Source organism: Humulus lupulus, chromosome X (genome assembly GCF_963169125.1).
Source record: "Humulus lupulus chromosome X, drHumLupu1.1, whole genome shotgun sequence".
Classification (NCBI taxonomy): Eukaryota; Viridiplantae; Streptophyta; class Magnoliopsida; order Rosales; family Cannabaceae; genus Humulus; species Humulus lupulus.
Window position 1 is genome coordinate 3,151,590 of NC_084802.1, and position 5,729 is coordinate 3,157,318.

Sequence of the window (5,729 nt, forward strand, 5' to 3'; positions counted from 1 at the left end):
AAGCCTCCAAGAACGTGTCTACATGAAGCAACCCACTGGTTTTGTCGACAAGAATTTTCCCAATCATGTTTGTCTACTGCATAAAGCGCTCTATGGGCTTAAGCAAGCTCCACGCGCTTGGTTTGAAAGGCTCAAACAAGCCTTAGTTGATTGGGGACTGCAGTGTTCTGCATCAGATACTTCTCTTTTTTATGCAACTGTACGTGGTTCAAAGATTCTACTGTTGGTCTATGTGGATGATATTCTCATCACAGGAGACAATCAATCCATTATTGCTCAGCTCATTCACCATCTCAAATCCACATTTGCTCTGAAATCACTTGGTTTGGTGAAAAGTTTTCTTGGTTTTGAGGCTGTTCGCACACCACGTGGCCTTCATCTCACTCAAACTCGTTATGCCACTAAGCTCCTGAACAAAGCCAGCTTGCTCGACTCTAATCCAGTTCCGACACCCATGATTCTTGGCAACAAACTTTGCCTTGGAGATAGCCCTCTTTACCATCGGCCTGACCTATACAGAAGCTTCATTGGTGCTTTACAATATCTGAATTTAACAAGACCAGATATTACTTACTCAGTTAATAAACTGAGTCAATTTCTCAAAGCACCAACTGTTAATCACTAGAGTGCCTGTAAACGCATCTTGCGATATGTCAAAGGTACTCTACATCATGGTCTTTATTTTACTCCTGCTTCTCCACTTAATATTCAAGTCTACTCCGATGCCGACTGGGCTTCAAATCTTGAAGATCGAAAATCTGTTAGTGGGTTTTGTTTATTTATTGGAGGCAATTTGGTTAACTGGGGTTCCCGCAAGCAAACTGCAGTTGCTAGATCTTCTACAGAGTCTGAGTATCGAGCTTTGTCTTCAGCAGCAACGGAGCTCATTTGGCTGCACTCTCTTCTTACTGAAATAGGTGTTCATGTCCCATTCATGCCTACTGTTTGGTGTGACAACCAGGGTGCACAAGCTCTTGCCTTGAATCCAGTCTTCCACTCGCGAACAAAACATATTGAAGTTGATGTACACTTCATTCGCTCTCAAGTTGCTGACAAGAAACTGGAGATTCGTTACATTCCGAGTGCTGAACAACCGGCTGATCTCTTCACTAAGCCTCTCTCCCAACCACAGTTTCAGTATCTCTGTAACAAGCTGCACTTACAAGAGTCTAAGTACAGCTTGAGGGGGGGTGTTATGGACCACTGTCCATTGAGCTATGATTCAGTTACATAGTTTGTTAATACTGTTAGTCTGTTCCACTTTTCTCGGTAGTTGTCTGAATCTGTTACAACAGATTCCTCTACCAGTATTTGTTATTCTGTTAAATTCAAGCTCCTGTAAACTGTATATATATCTGTTTATTCATCAATATCAAATATAGAGAAGAAATTCATTTGCTCAGTTTTGTTCTTTACACAACTTCTCAACTCATTAAGGGAAAACATACCTCCAAGTCTAAGAAAAGTGGTGTCCATATGAATTCCAACCTATTAGAAATCATACATACTGATATATGTAGTCCAGACATGGACTCATATGGTCAAAAATACTTCATCTCCTTCATAGATGATTACTCACGCTATATGTATATCTACTTACTTCATAACAAAAGCGAAGCGTTAGATGTGTAATGCCCTGGATTCCCTAATATGGTTTAATGGCCGGATTAGTAGGCCGGGAGGGCCATAACTATTTAATTATTCTATTAAATGTGTTTATGCATGTTTATGAGAATTATATTATAATATGATGTTAAATGCATGCATGTGAGTCCACATTTGTTTACAGGGGTGTTTTGGTAATTTGGCCCGTTGAGGGTATAATTGTATACTTGTTTCTATGTCAATAATATATGGTGAGACCACATTATAATGTGGATTGGTTCGAGTATTTCAGCATGAGACGATCTTTAATTGTGATTTATCGGTTTGGTCATAACAGGTTTAAGTTCGGGGCTCGGGGTGAGTCTCGGGGTGATTTTAATGATTAGAGCGTTACCGGGGATAATAGGGTAACGGGATATAAATTATTGGTGTTTGAGGATATTGAGATTAGCGGGAATTGGGAAGCGTTAATTATGGTTAACGGGATAAGTGGAAAGTACCAATTTTACCCTTGAAATGGTTTTAGAGGCTTTAAGTGACTTAAGGGTATTTTGGTCATTTGAAAGGATTTATATTACCCTTTAGTTGGCTGTAGAAGGTTATAGATTAAACAGAACAAAAACAGGGTTTCTCTTCCTCTTCCCCGTACATCACTTCGCTTCATCTCTTCTTTGGTGTTCTTGAGCTCAAGGTGGGATATTAAGCTAGGGAACTTAAAGGCTGAGGTTGTGGACTTAATTCAACTGTTGAGGAAGGTTCAAAGCTGGTTTTGAGGTGAGTTTTAGTCTTGAATTCAGGTGGTGCTCTGTTTTTCTCTTTAGCTTTTCAGTTTTTGATTTCTTGATGGAAGTGTGGATTTGAAGAGGATTTGATTGATGTTAAGTTTGGGTTTTGATGAGGGTGAGTTATGGGTGATGTTTAGAGGTTTAAATGAGTGTTTGGAAGAGGTTTTGGGTTGGTTTAAAGGGCTGGTTTGAGAGGAAAAACACAGGGGAGAATTTCTGGTGCGTGCAGCCTTTATGGCTGGTCTGGGTTGGGCGCCGCGGCGCGGCTGTGGTGCGCCGCGGCCCTTGGCGTCTGGCAGGTAAGGCCTTCTCTATCTGGAGGGCGCGGCGCGGCGCAGCAAGGGAGGGCCACGGCCCTTAAGGCAATTTTGGCCAGAAACATGTTTTTTAGCTTGGGGATTCAAACCTTAGGCCTTGGGGTTGAACCTAGTGCCCGGTTGGGTAGTGCTTGATGTCTCGGAGGCTGGGTTTTGGTTTGGGAACTCTCAGTTATCATTTTTATTGATGAATCCTATATTTTGGTTATGACCAGGTGACCGTCAAGGAATTTAAAGGTTGATCGTTCTCAGGGGTTGTTCATATAATAATTTTCACTCGAACCAGAGGTAAGAAAACAGTGTAAGAATACAGTTGCACCCTGTATGGATATATGACATGCATGGTCTGATATTGAGGCATGTTGGTCGATATATGTGGACTTGGATTGCATATTAAATGCTAGTGAACACTGAATTACTTGTCTATGGCACTGACTAGTCAGGGACTGACCCTAAAGTCGATGAACACGCATTGAATGGCTCTATGGCATTAATGTGGGACCCACCCTAAGGTCGAAGAACTTATAAGCCCTTGCCTGGTCTAAGACCAGATGTTCATAGCCAAGGTATATGACCCCGATGACCGTTTGTCACATGGCTAGGGGATGCTGTCCATAATTACGACTCTAGAGTCGGGAGGAAAGTTATGTTGGTGACCAATCACCATGCACCTATCCTGATCAAACTTATGAAAGAACCACTATCGGCTAAGCCCTGGTGACCCTATCGTCACATGGCTAGGAGGGAGCTGTACCCACTATTGTGACTTTTAGCTATTGTCACCTATCTGCTTGGACTGTTGATCCTGAACAATTATTATGACTATTGTTGATATTATATCATGCTTTATTGTGTTTTCTTGCTGGGCCTTGGCTCATGGGTGCTATGTGGTGCAGGTAAAGGGAAAGAGAAGCTCACCCAACCCTGAGTGGAGAGCTTGGGCGATGTTGTGTACATATTGGGCCGCTTGACCACAACGATCAGGGAGTTCTCAGAGGGACTAGGGGTTTACCCTATTTTTGCCGCTTAGGCCGGCGGAGACTGAAAATTTGAAACAGTAGCAACTCTTTTGTATTATGAACAGCTTGTAAACATTTTGAAAGACTCATGAGCAGTTTATTTACTTATTGAAATGTATCCTTTCCTTTTTACTGATTTTTCACCTTAACCTCATAATAACACTTAGATCACGTTTTTAACCAAAGGACTCGGGTAACGAGTCAAATTTCCGGTTCACTGTTCACCGTAACTGTTCTGGGGTAGCCAGGGCGTTACAAGATCTCTTTAAGATATTTAAAGTTGAAGAAGAGAAACAATGCAACAAGCAAATTAAGATAGTGAGATCAGATAGAGCTAGAGAATATTATGGTAGATACACTAAAGATGGACAAGCACCTAGCCCTTTTGCAAAGTTTCTTCAAGAAAATGAGATTGTTGCCGAATATACCATGCCCGGTACACCCGAGCAAAATGGTGTTGCAGAAAGGGAAAACCGAACATTGATGGACATGGTGCGGAGTATGCTTAGCAGCAACCCTAAACTTCCTAAATCCTTGTGGACTGAAGCTCTAAAGACATCCGTGTACATATTAAATTAAGTTTCAACCAAGGCAGTCTCAAAAACTCTGTAACGACCTAACTATTCTAGACCTTAGACCATTAATAACTACTATACTAATCTTAAGAAAACGTACATATGAAATAACCATAACTTTATTTAAAAACTGTAAAGTAAAGGTTAAATACATAAAAAATCATTTAGGATATGAGATCCCATTGTTTTGAAAATAAAACAAAACATAACTTAAATAAATTGATTACAAAATTAAGTGCGGAAAAATAATACATAGAAATCATAACTACAAGACTAAAAAAACTTCATCCTCTAATCGAACGCTCAGTCCATCGATTTCATCCTGCCTCAATACACATCCCCAAGCTACCAAGAATCTTTCCGCCGCCATAACTATTTTCCTGCACATATAAAACATAAAGGAATGAGCCTAATGCCCAGCAAGGAAAATCTACTACAAGCATGAAACATAATCATACACATAACTATAAGCTATAAACATATAACATATATCTATAAAGACGTACATCATATAAGACTATACTATTAATGGCCATTAAAACATGTGATAAACCATCTACGTCCCATTTCTAATATCTGAGGTAGGTTAGATCACATGGTAGGTTTATGATAACCCATCTACGTCCCTGTCTAATATCTGAGGTAGGGTAAATCATAACCATGAAACACAAGAAAACATAACATAACATACTATAGCATAACTTATCATAACATATCAACATAACATATAAGCATATAAAACTATCCTATTTTCCTTACCAAAATACCGGAATATGAGAACAAGATCGGGACTTTGGAACACTCCTAAAAACCATAATAGAGAGGTGAGTATACTAAAGAAAAGAGATGGAAAGAATAAACTACACCATCGAAACGATACTTACCAACGAAAACCTTAAGTTCGAAGAACTTAGATGCCTAACCAAGAATAGAGAATACGAGTTAGGATTTGAGTAGAAAAACTATAAGAACAATACATAAAGGAACTAGAATAAGGAATACCTTGAATGCTTCTATGACCGAACTATACCTCGAAACCGAAATACACTATAACCTTACTTCCCAAGTGGTAATTAAGCTTATAATGACTAAGCTTATAACCCCAACCCAAGTGTTTATCACTCTATAGTCTCACTAGCACCTGGAAGGCTCTGATTAATGCTTGAAGAATGAATGAAAAGGCTTGGTGCTAGGTCCTATTTATAGAGTTCTAGGAATAAAAATCTTCTTTTTGGCTTTGAATAAAAATAATGAATTTAATTGAAAATATTTGAATATTCTTCAGCCAAAGCTTAGGACTTAGTAAAATTGGTCAGAGAGAGGTTTAAGGAGTCAAAGCTTGATTTTTAAAAACAAAAATAATAAAAACAAATAGAATCCTAACTTCTAACTCCCTAAATCTCGTAACTATAAACTCACCTTCAGTAA